Source organism: Mastacembelus armatus, chromosome 23 (assembly GCF_900324485.2).
Source record: "Mastacembelus armatus chromosome 23, fMasArm1.2, whole genome shotgun sequence".
Lineage (NCBI taxonomy): Eukaryota > Metazoa > Chordata > Actinopteri > Synbranchiformes > Mastacembelidae > Mastacembelus > Mastacembelus armatus.
This window is the reverse complement of record NC_046655.1, coordinates 10,852,625-10,865,788: the sequence shown is the minus strand read 5'-3', so window position 1 is coordinate 10,865,788 and position 13,164 is coordinate 10,852,625.

Here is a 13,164-nt window from a genome sequence, read left to right as displayed (position 1 = left end):
AAGGGTTAATTCTTACCTTATTTTGCAGCAGGTGGTGGATGCTAAACCATATACAGTACAAGGGGTTAGTTAATAGGAAGCAGTGGTGGCCATAAAAGAAACTGATGAGGCCCACTTTGCGCTGATGGACACAAGCAAGAAATTTTTTGACAAGATCCTCTGTCTCTCCTCACCTGCTTTACTCAACAAAAAGGCAGATGGCTCAACAGAAAAGGCAGATGGGATTCTTTACATGGTGCGCCAAAGAGCACTTGGCGCAAAGAAATGATTGTGTTTTCAGTGGATTAGCCAATTGCAAAATGCTGAACGCAGATCCAGACAAACACTACAGATAGAAAAAGTACAAACATACAACAGAGAATGAACGAGTGACGTGTCCTTAAGCAAAACAGTGAAGCTCGCAAAACCCTGATGATGCTGATCTCTGGGTAGCTGGACCCACTGACACAAAGAGTGTTAATAGCACTGCATTCAATCAGTCATAATGACATTAAGGTTCATACATGGACTAATTAAGCACTGGAACAGTCTCAGTCTGAATTATAAATTCACCAAGCCACCAAGGTCTAGGATTAATATGTCCAGTAAAGTGACAAATCAGGAGACTGAAGAGCACAAATCTAATTTAGTGATGCACTGCTATGTCACATCATACGACTGCTTTTTGTCTAGCAACGGGTCAGCTGTTCTCAAGAAAGTTAAATCATAACAGAGATGAAAAATTTCCATCAGTGACTGAGGGAATATTTGTCCTGCTGTTCAGACAATTCCCATAAGAGAAAGAGGTATGACAGATAAACAGTGTCCAGTCTATTTACGGCTTAATTCAGAGACTGACCTGGTGTTATACAAGCATACTGATAACAGCAACTACAACAGATGCTATTGTGTATTTTTATTATAAGAATATCACAGTGATTATAGTTTAAAATGACCATAAAGGTACAGTAAGGTCACTACAAAGACAATAACTGAGCACTACAGAGAGTTTAAATCCCTATAGAGACATTATATCACGTGGAGAATGTGTGTTTAGGTGGGGCAGCTGGAAGTGATCCTATTTAGGTACCAGAGTACAGGACTTTTGTTGGGCCCTAACCCTTATTTGACAGGAAATCCACACTTCAGCCATTAACGGGCGGCTGACTTAAAGCCCTCCAGAGAGACCAGCAAGGAGAAGAAATGGTTTGAGGTAAATGCCAGATGCCCAGCCCTCCCTCATTAAGATGTGTGCAGATCATTTCATTTTTCTTTGGTCGCTTTTCCTCCCTTTGGTTTGCATGTGTGTTCAGGAAAGTATACCAGCAGGTGTAGAGGTGTGTGTGTGTGTGTGTGTGTGTGTGTGTGTGCAGTCATGGGGCTGCAAATGGTGGCTTTGGCCTGGCAGCAGGCACATAGCTGCATGGCACACACATCACACCTGCGACGTCAATCAGTATCAGCTCAAAGTAGAAATCCAGACTCAGAAAGTCTGTCTTGGAGCAAATTTTTGTAGATTGGTACCTTTTGAACTTCAGCTAGCCCTGTCCCATGTGCTTCAGAAGCCTTGGGTAAAAAAGTTATATTTGACAGCTGATTACGCATCAGGGGAGAAAATGTTGGAAATGGGAGTGCTCCTTCTTAATAGACCAAAGCAATGGGAGTAATAACTTCCATGATTTATTTTTTCACTCAAAGTCTTGGATCTATCAATAAGGATTTCAAAATATTAGTCATTCTACAGCATTGTTAATTAGAGCATGGAAAGTTGGGTAGCACTGTGATGTACAAGACCGATGAGTAACTTTATTTAAATACTAGCTTAAGATGTAATCAGCGTAACGGACATAAATTTCACAACTGCCAGTAAGAATAAGGGCGAGCACAAGGAGAGCACAATCAAGCTACTTCTAATCAGATGGCAAAATAATTCCCAGATGATTTTCAGTTCATTTGCAGTCGCTTCTAATAAAATCCAGCAGCCTTCTGTCATCACAGGAATCCTGAGAACTAACTTTCCTGATAATATCCTTCCTTTGTCTGTTTGATGTGCAGCTGTAATTTCAGTCACACACACTACAGAAATGACTTCAGGAGTACAGCAATTTATCTGTTGTCATTAAAAATAATATTACGAGTTTGCTACTAATTTTCCAGTGTCTTATTTTAGAGCTACTAATTTGAAACTGTCAAAAAGACATTTTTGAGACAGCAGCGCACACCGCTACATCCCTTTCTGGATCCAAGCCAAGGATGCTGAAGTTCGCATATGTTTCAGTGAGGTTTGCTCTTTTTCCCATTTTGTTTTCTTTTTGAGCTAATATGGAGCAGGTTATTTCAAACTGATCTAGTTTCCCAAAGTTTAAAAATAAGTCTTGCAGTTCACAGAAAGCTCTGCCTGTACTTAGCGAACAGCTTGGAAATGTTATGCTATTACTAGCAGCGATGGATGTGCTGACTTGTGTTATTTGGCTTGTTCTTCCCTGTTGTTACACAGTAGCTGATAAATGCTCCTAAAACTGAAAGACAAAATAGGTTGAAATTTACAAAACACATATTCTGTCAATAGGCGCTAGATGCAAAGTGGGACTCTTCAAACCAGAAGTCAGGAGGGAAAAAAATATGTGCCCCCACAGTAATTTAAAACATATTACAATCACATGAAAAACATCGACATATAGTAGCTTTGAAGGTTTTATCTCTAATATTAATCTGGATGCATAGTTGTTTTCTGTTGTCTTCTATATCTATTTTATCTTGCTTTTCTGTCTCCGTGCCTAAATACAGTAAACGCACACAATATTTCATGGCCTGCTGAGGCACGTTAAGAGGTGTGGACAAAAGACGTAAAGAGGAGGAGGAGGGTGAGGAGGAGGGTGGGGGGGGGGGGGGGTCATGCAGGGAGATGGGCAGTGTTCATCATCAGGGAGTGTTGGGAGGAAAGCAGGTTTCTGAAACCATCAGCTCCCAAGGCCAGAACCTGTCAGCACTCAAAAAATGCAGCCTCAATTGATTCTTTTTCTGACTTGTTCCTCAACAGTGCTATGTATAACATCTGTGATTCTAAGATAAACTCATTTCTACACACAGCCAATGTGCTTATCCAGCTGACAGCTTCAATTCTTTGATTATTGACATTATGAGCAGTTGGCAGACTGCACTTCCAAGGGCCAAACAAATGCATGATTTTGTACTATGTTCATAGTGTTAAACATTCAATAGCTGGACACTCACTGTACCATATTATATGTGTGAATCCTGCCTTAATGTGGATTGTATAGACTTTACCTGGACTCACCTTATCTGGGTCCAGGTGCACAACAGCACTGACCATCATCCTACAGGGAAGATTTTAACCCTTTCCTTTTAATTACTTTACACCCCAGCTGCCCAGCAAGCACTGCCCCAGTCCCTGCTTTCCTCCATTCCACACATGAAGGAGGCTAATCACCGGTGTGATCACCCCCTTTTCACCTCTGACCCAACCGACACTAGAATAACAACTTTTATACCAGCCCACCAACCCCTCAGCACCCCATACTCTTTCCTCCCTCCAATTAGGAGGGTGCTTTTCCCTTAGCAGATGACAGATGAGGGGTCAGAGGGTTGTCAGACCCCCTTGCTAGTTTCTCCTCGTGTACACCAAGGGATAAAACAGGAGCACGTCTTTGAGCTGGATAGTGACAAGGAAAAAGCTTTAGTGATGGAAGTCATGCTGACATAGATAAATTACTGTTGGAAAACTGGGCACAGAACAAAGAGTGGGGAAGTTGTGGTGGGCAGTGGATGGAAACAAAGCCTGTTGGATAGACCTAAGACAGAATTAAGATATTCAGGAAGAGAAAAACTAAAAGCTCACAGAAATTAGATGACAGAAAGAGTATGAAGCTGCAAATATGTGGCTGCACCTGAAGAGAAGCGATTACGGCTGTAACAATCCAGAAAAATATTAACATGAAGTAAAAGGAGGTGGAGAGTGACTGAGGGATTGAATGACAGAATGAAAAACAAATGAATCAGCTAACAGGGAGGGAAAAGTCAGAGAAAGATAAGGCAGCACTTGCTGTGCTGAAATGCCGCAGCAAGCCCTTTTTCCTCCGCTGCAATAAAAGCTGAGCTACAGTCCAATGAATCAAGGCACTGGGGGCTTTTCTCTATATGTTGTGTGTTGTGTCCACTGCTAATGGCCAGCAGATGTGGAGGTATTTCACAAGTGTGGCTTTGGAAAACATTACCGCACATAAATCCAATTAGGTTGGACTCTGCACATGAGCTAGCTATCGAGGAGGCGAGCGCGCTCATGACCGCCTGAAATGCTCCACAGACACAGTTGACTTAAATAATCCGATTTTTCAGAGCAGGTAGAGGAAGATGTAGACTTAATAATGGTTAAAGCCTTCCTAAGCTTAAGTAAACCCATGTTCTGAGTGAGGGTTTTGGCTGTTTGGGTTTTCTGATTTTGATGTTGCAGTGGGTAATCAGCTTTGACAGCTCAGTGTTTGCTGTTAGCGTTTTCTTCACTCAAGTGGTTTAAACCTACAATAAGAAATAAGATCTGTGACTCTACCTTAATGACAGGTGTTTTGAACTAGGATTGGGCAATAGGACTTAATATCAGGCCAAAGGGTGTATCATCACTTACAAATGCTCCATCTCTTGAAATCATGTAAACAATGCAGATTAAATAACCAATGCAGGAGCTCTATGCCAAGCTAATATACTGTATCTCAAGGCAACTAAACTTCAGTGTATCATGTTTCTTCTGGGAGTCATTCTACAAGAAAGTCACCCTTCTTGTCTGTTATGTTATTTGTTTCTGGTAGAACAAAGATTTGGAAAAGAGACTATTAAACATATGACCTCTGTCTGGCTTATGTCTGCGAGTTCAATAAAAATAACATTTTACGGAGTGCACACATTATTGAAATCAATGTACAACATTTGCAAACTTGGCACACAAATTTTGCTCCTTTCACTGTGGTCTGGCAAGCATGACTAAGACATTTCATCATTTCAGGTTGTCATTCAGACAACATGAGGCCCTCCTATTGCCTAATGAAACCGTCTATTTACTAAGCTCCAACCCCTTGAGTTTCTGTTATTGTAGCTTGCAAACCTCAACTGATACCTGTGAGTTAACTGAAAAACTCTGCCTTTGTAATTCTTAAATTGACAATGCAGGTAAAGGTTCTAACATGCAATTGATGTCTACATACATAAAATAATGTTAAAACTGCAGCAGGAAATATAACTAAAATGTTAATTCCTCTGAACCCAAACACCTAAGTAAATACTTGGACAGAGCTTCTCAGCCTTTTTCTTAACATAACATGTAACTGCACAAAATAACATAGTTAGCTAATGATTTTTCTGGGGCTTGGAAAGGTATAAGATAATTATTACAGACTGAGACGGTTTGTAGCAAAAAACAGTTGAATCAATTTCTGGTTCTGTAAACGCTTGAACGATACTATCCTTGAAACACTTTCAATGTTGAGTAATATTTTTTATGTTCAATGCACACTGCTTCAACATGCAAAGGAATGCAGAGCCTGTCAAACCTGCCTTGTTACAGCTGCTCAGGAATGGTTGGATAACTGCTTTGCAGGAGCAGATTTTAGCAATTGGTCAATTTGCGGGCATGCTTTAAATTTCTGTTTTTAAATCATGTCTGTTCTGGTAATATCAAATTCCCTCCATGTTATGCATGAATATGACTCTGTAAATGGAATAAAAATAAAAATATATTTGCAAAATCCTTTTTTCTTTATATCTTAACTATATCCATATCTCATCTTTCCAATACACCTGTCCCATGACTTTTCATGTAAAGCCTGCAAATAAAAATAGTGAAAAATGAAAAAGGCATGGTGAACTTGGCTAACATCATCTATATCTACCTCATGCAGTCAATATTCTTGTCAGAATGGTTTCTGTGTGAACCAGTTATTATGCAAATACGGTACAGACTAGATCATAAAAGAGAAGACAGTCAACAGGTTGGTTAAGATTTGGGCTTGGCCAAACCTGACAATTAGTATGTGCTGAAAAATGGCAAAGTGACCACAATTCCCACGGCCTGGACACTAGCATCATCTCAGCAATTAGAAAAGTGCACGTACTCTGGCACAGAGTCAGCGCTGCAGCTGACCGTGGCTGGATCCTCAGCTATTGTTTCTAGTGTGGCAGCTGCTGCATGCTTGTCTGGCACCTCATTCACTGCTAACTAGCTCCACGTGTGGAAGGACAGGTCCAAATACATTACATGCACTTTCTGCACACACTCCACATATGCAAACGTAAATGCACACCTCGCCACACGCCACAGACAGACACACGTGCGCACACACACTGACTAATCTCCTGGTTTTAGTGGCACAGCAGGAGTACGGTGGTCTTGTGTGGGTTTATTAACTGGGATGGGGCAGGGAGAGGTGATATGAGGGATGGAAGGATGGAGGGAGGGGAAGCGAGGACAGAATGTGGGGAGGGGAGTCCCACCAGGTGCTAATAGATTTCCTGCAGCTTTGAAACATTTGCTTGTGCTGGTCCCCTGAAAGGCGGCTCGGGTTTCATCTGTGGCAAATTACCCGGACCGAGGTTTGACCTCCCTTCAACACACACCCCAGACACACGCCTGTGACACACATTCTGATACACACTTACCAAATGCGACAGACGTATGCATACACCCACAGTTACGCCTACAGAACAGTAACATACAGCTCTTACATAAACATACAAACTTTTTTTTCTCTCATTAAAAGAACAGCATAGCATTTTGGGAAATACGCTTGTCGATTCCTTGTTGAGAGTTAGATGTGAGGACTGAAGTTTGGAGCCGGAATCAGGACTAGATGAGCATGAAGACTGAAAGCAGAGGGAAACAGCTGGCCTGACTCTGTGGAAGCATACAACTAACCACCATACATGTTTGATTTAAGTCTTACAGTCACAGAAATATAAGAATGACATTGTGGTTTAAGGGGAGCTTACATGCTGGAGCAATGTCTTAAGGAAAGAACAACTGGTTGCATTTACTGAGCTCTGTATCTCAAATGCCTGCAGAGACCAACACTGTGCTAATACCTCCAAACCAATGCTATACTGTCATTCACTGTAGGGCTATAGCAGTTTGTTAGCTCAGCAATAAAATAGAAACTTGTTGCGTTTACACTTCAGCTTTTGCTTGGATTAATCTTATAAGATATTATGTGTGATCTAGTGAGCTTAGGCAGTGCTGGTAGCAGAATTTGTGCACAGAGACAGGGCTGTTGTTTCCCTCCCATCTGTAGCTTACTTACAGTTTCACATTTATCCCACAGTGGTATTATTCTCTCTGCAAGGATGTGTCTGAATGTATTTCCAGAAAAGTGCATGAGAATGATACCAAGCATCTTATCCAACTCTCAGAAAACAAACAAAGTGTGCTGATGCCAAAATGCTGAACTAAGAGTCTCACACCCACTTCAATTATACTAATTATGTATTAACGCACATTTGCACTTACCCAGTGCCACACAGTAACCTTTTGATAGTTGTGGTGGGGCAGGTGCTGCACTTGCCTGTTTGCAGCCTTGTAATTTCTCCCCCTCTGTGTGGGCGATGTGTGTTTGCCTGAGTGGTCCGTGCCGAAGATGAGGGGTTGTAAATGAGTCATCTGAGCAACCTTTGCTCTGGAAAGTAGCTTATGCAGTGTTTATACTTACATGTATGTGTATTTAGTTTGTTTCTCTGTTGTGCGGTTGTATTTTTTCTATGAGTGTTTGCGTGTGGGCTTGTAGGAAATAACACGTATAGCCCAAGTTGTGCAATGCAGATGTCGGTTTGGTAAACAGGGCCTGGCTTGTCAGAAGATCTTTAAGCAAGCCAACTTTTTGTGTGCGCCAGACCATGGTGCTTAATCACAGTGTTATTACTCGTCATCAAAATGCTGATTCTGTGTCCTGACCAGACACCTGGGGCTCACAGCAAGAGGAAATAACTCATACTCTATTCATGTCTGCATATTTGTAACTGACTCTTATCTGATATATCTGATTTCTATCTGTGATACAAGGCTCTGTAAGACTCATCATAAATGTTTGTTTTGCAGTGTTAGTCACTAATTGCGACTGAGCTTGAATCTCTCTTTTTGGTGTGGTGGTATGCGAGACAACCAGCCAAGTCAGTTGGCCAGATAACTGATAACAGTCAGATGCTGAGAAATCTGTGACAATGCAATTTGCATGATTGATTCACGCTGCATCACTGCTGTGTCAGCAAATGACTTTTCTAAACAAGGCAATATCCATTTCCTTGAGAGTTGGCACCTTCTAATTTCGTTTGTGGTCTTCATAAGCCCTAAAATGTTGCAACATGTCCATGCGGTTTAGTAATTTGGTTTGGTAGAAACACTTCGCTGTTATCGCTTTAATCTCATCTTGTATTTTGAACAGTTGAATTGTTGTATTGAATTGTTCTACATCAATAAAACAAGTAATTAAAGTCTCAGACAGTGTCTCAGTTACTTTGGATAAATCAAACACTTTACCACCAGAGAAACGGTCCCTATAAAAACTGTTCACTGTGTGAAAACTGTGTTCTGTGGGATGTTCAGAAACTAGTTTCCATGTTCTAGATAAAGAGATTAATGGATTTTCTGTTGTTTTTCCACACAACCTAAAATATTAAAATGAATTATTATTAATCATTTAAGCAAAAGCAGGCTGGTTATTCAGCCATGTTTCCAGGCTTCATGCTAATTTAAATGTCTCCTTGAGACAGTTGCTGAATGAATAAAAGTCTCTCTACAGACTTGTGTAGATGAATCTTCTGCATTAGTTTTCAATAGCAGCTTAATATTTTTTCCTTTTCCTGTTTCAAGCATCATCATTTAAAGACATTTTGACAGCTTATTTCTTTTTCACTTCAAGTCTGTCTGCAAATCTCTGCAAGCACTCCTCTGTTTTCTCTTCTGCTCTGCTCTCCTCTCCCCTGAGATAAGGACCGCTCATATTTCCAGTCAAGGACAGCTGATGCAAAACCGTGGGTGATGCTGGTGATTTAAAAACCACATCAAACCTCTGATACTGGTCACTGCACTATGAGGGAGGGCATCCCACATCTGCCCAGGGTATTTTTCTGTTTTCCCGATACAGCTGGGGCCCCCACCGTAGCCTCACTTTCTCTGTGGCCAAAAAAACATGAAAGAGCACGAAAGCCAATGCTACCAGACTGCAGTAATTACAACAAAGAGAACACATAAATGACCAGCAGATGACTCACAAAGTAACGGAGCACCCAACAGGAATCTAAACTGGTGCAGAGACCAGCGGAGCAGGTGGAGGATATTTGGAGGTTGTTTTGGAAATACTGGGGAAAGGCTTTGACTTTGCCAATTGTGTAAACCTCTGGTTTTCCAGCAAGGTTTTTTTTCCTAAGCTTTCAGGTGGTTCCAGTTGCATAAGACCATGTAAATCAAGCCTTTTGTTAATTTTCCAAGGAGGGCTTTTTTCCTAGACATACAATAATTATTCTGAAGTGGGTTGACCAATTACACGTTCAGTCTTCCATCAAACGAGGAACTTTTGTTTACATGGAAAATGTAAGATGCTCCTCTCCTTCATGATTTATAATTTGCTACTTTCTTCACTTCACAGTTTAAGTAGGTGTTCCACCTCATGTGAGGCCACAATTTCCCCTTCCTGCCTGCTGTGATTCACAAGTAATGATGCATGTTAAACTTTGATCTGACACATTCATCCAGTGACATTATTCACCTTTCAGTTTGTGTTGTCCTCAGGGAAATACACACGCTCGCCTGCAGTGAACCCCACACCAGTGTGGACCCAAGACTGATGTGTTGGTCTGCACCTGGATTAAAAAAACAACAAAAAAAAAAAACTGTGTGTGTAAACTGACTGGGTTTCAGTTTTCCACCGTGAAGAATACAGTACCATTAGGACTCAGTGTGTCATTCTTCAAACAGCAACGTCTGTCTATTTTTGCGTGTCTAACTGACAAGAACATCATGAATTTCTTTTAGGAGAGACTGCCCAAAAGTGTGAAACGTTATTCCCATCTGTTTGCTTAGTTGCGCTGAGACTGCAAAGACACGCAGAAGACATACAGTAGTTCTGGACAAGCGATCAGGGAGGCAGTCGAGTGCAGCCAGGAGCAGCCTGTTGCAAAGGCTGTTTTTTTTTTTTTTTTTGCTAGTTGAAACTGATGTAAACACCAAGACCTAGTTAGTTTCAAGCTGACTAAACCTCATAGTTTAATAAAAAAAACATTTTTTAAAAATCCAGAATCGGGATATCAAATTCATGATGAGGAGGATAGATGGCTGTTGCTATTTTTTTACACAAGCTGTAAATTACACTGTAATTAAAGGCATTTTCTCACTCAGACGCTTTTTTCTCAAGCTACAGGCTACCTGGAGCTGCTTACCATTGGTAAGCATGATGAAAGAATGCCACACTTTTACTTTTACTGTAATCTCCTTCATCCTGATTTAAAATCTAAAAAAAAAAAACATACACATATAAGGAGTCGTATGCAGTTGACTGCTGACCCTCAGGGTACAGATTTTCTGAATAACAGAGGAAAAGGATATGGCTAAACATATCAATCTCAGCTTCTCTGAAATGAGATCCCCTTGTGCCTTATGAGTATCACAAAACACTGTATGTATTACAGCAATTGTGATTGGGTTTTGAGCCTGTGCCAAACAAATGCCTTTATGAGATGTTTGAAATTTAAATGAAGGGGTACGAACTTCATTTGGGATCCGGGTGGTTACAGATGTCCCTCCTGAGCTCAAAGTCAAAGTAACAACCTTTAAAATGTGGCGACAACCCAAAACCTCAACAATGCCTTGGTGGTCTTGTCCCGGCTCTTTGTTGTCAGTAGAGGCTTAAAATGCTGTGTTTTTTTAAGCCACAACCCACAAAGTTGTCCTTTCGTCCCAACAAGCATGTGCCTACTGCATTCTTTGTAGCCTGCATCTGTGCAAAAACAAAACTTGCTCAGTGGTGGTCAGTTAGGTTTGTCTGTGGGCACAAAACAAGTTTCTTGTGGGGGGAAAAATACACTTCAGTAATCCAAATCTTTAGGATCGCCTCCACGGAGCTGGAGTGGAGAATATGGAAACCATATCTTCTTCATCTAGTATGAGGAGGAATGCAAGCATAAGCATTAGTGGAGAAGAGGAAGAGAGAGGGTTTACAGAGCATTACATGCATTTAAATGAAGAGGTGAGCTGCAGTATGTGACCATTCTCTGTCAAGCATATACAGCACTTCAGTTTCACTCTGGTGGACAAAACTAAGTAACATCATCTCTATACTCTTTGGAAAGTCCATTTTGGAAAAACAAATCTGCCGGTGTAATGAGAGGACTGTTAATACATACAAATGTAATTACTTCCATAATAAACTTTTCATATTTATTCTAGAGGTCGTTTATGAGCCTTCAGGACAGATACCAATCAGTGACAGAGAGACACAAGCCCAGAGACTTAGGATAACAATCAAAAACACAACAGCAGTGACCTCCCAGTGTAAACCGAATGGGTCATCTTGTTGCCAGACGCAAAATCCAGAGCCCCTGGCAGGAAATCCACCGCGTGCTGTTGACATCGCAACTCATCCATGACAGACAAGGAATAACACTTTTGGAGAGGAAGAGCTAGGGAAAAAAGTGAAGTCCAAGAAAGACAAGGTGCTGTCACAGGAAAACATGGTTTTAAACATGATAATAAATCTTTCATACTATATTCACTCAAGGAAAGAGGATGCATTAAAAACAGAGATTACACATGGTGAAAAATATGCTATGCTTTAAAATATAACAGACCAGGCTTATAAGTCAAACTGGAAGAGACCTGAAGATGTTACAGTGTTGATACATTTTGAACTGCTATTGACTTTCTTCACTGATTGAGTCCATCAAATCACACTTACCTAAAAAGGCAGTTTCCTAAATGTTTGGCTGATGATGGTGTAATCACTTTCTGTCACAGGGTGTGTAAAATATGTAATTTCATATTATTGGTCTCTGTATAGTCATTCACCAGCCGTTCTAACAACAATAAAGACCATTTTTCATTAAAAATAAATACTAAAGGCATTGTAATTGGTCTTATTTAAAATGTCCCCAAGCAGTTTTTTTTTTCGTGGACTAGCAGTGTACCACACAGACCTAGGGTTAGTTTTAACGTCCATAATAAAGAGTAAAATGAGCCTGTAGTTTGTCTTTGGGGGGCAGTGAGGAATAGCAGCTCTGAGAATCTGGACTTCAGCACAGCTGGTTTCAGGTTCAAGCGTAAAGCGGACCGCGCTAACGAGAAAGTCACTTACCATCTGATCAACATGCAACAGGGAAAACAGGAATTGCTATAAGTTTATGACCAGAGGCTTATTACAGGTCATTGTTAATAGATGTATCCATGAGGCAAATTCAGTGTTGTAGAGCGATGTGGCTGAACCTACGCCTCTGTTGTTTCTTTTCCTGGACATTGTTGATTTTGGCTGGACGTCAGTTTCTGATGTTGGCTAGACACGGAGAGCAGAGTCAGGGTGCTTCCTATTCATTCTCACACACATTTGGCTGGGAAATGTGTCTTGGCAACGTAACAGAAGTTAGTAACAGAAATCTGATCCACTTCAGGAAAAAAAAAAAAAGAAAACCTGACATTTTTCACGAAATGGACATCAGCCAGGAAGCTAAACTCTATGCAACAGATAGTAATCATAAACTTTTATTGTGAATATACCTTATTTGCACATTAATAAAGACACTTTCCTCCCCAGGACTATATAAACATTGCTTACATGACTGATTCTGGAGAATCAAGTTCCACTAGTGTAACATATTTAAGCACAATTGAGGGAGACCTATATAGAGGCTCACCAAGACACTCCCAAAGAGTAAGGAATGACTTGGTGGACACTTCCATCAAGAACGTGCCTTAAAACCAGAGGAAGATTGACAGGCCTGCCAATCATCTGCCAAAGAGTGGCAGCAAAGATAACAGACAAAAAAAATAACAAAAAAAAAAACAAACAAAAAACACACACACACACACACACACACACATTAGGCAAACCTCAAGATTCCAGAAATAAAAACACACAATCCTTACAGAGAGCACCAACAGAATCAAAAACACTTCATATCACATCGAGAGTATATTATTCCTGA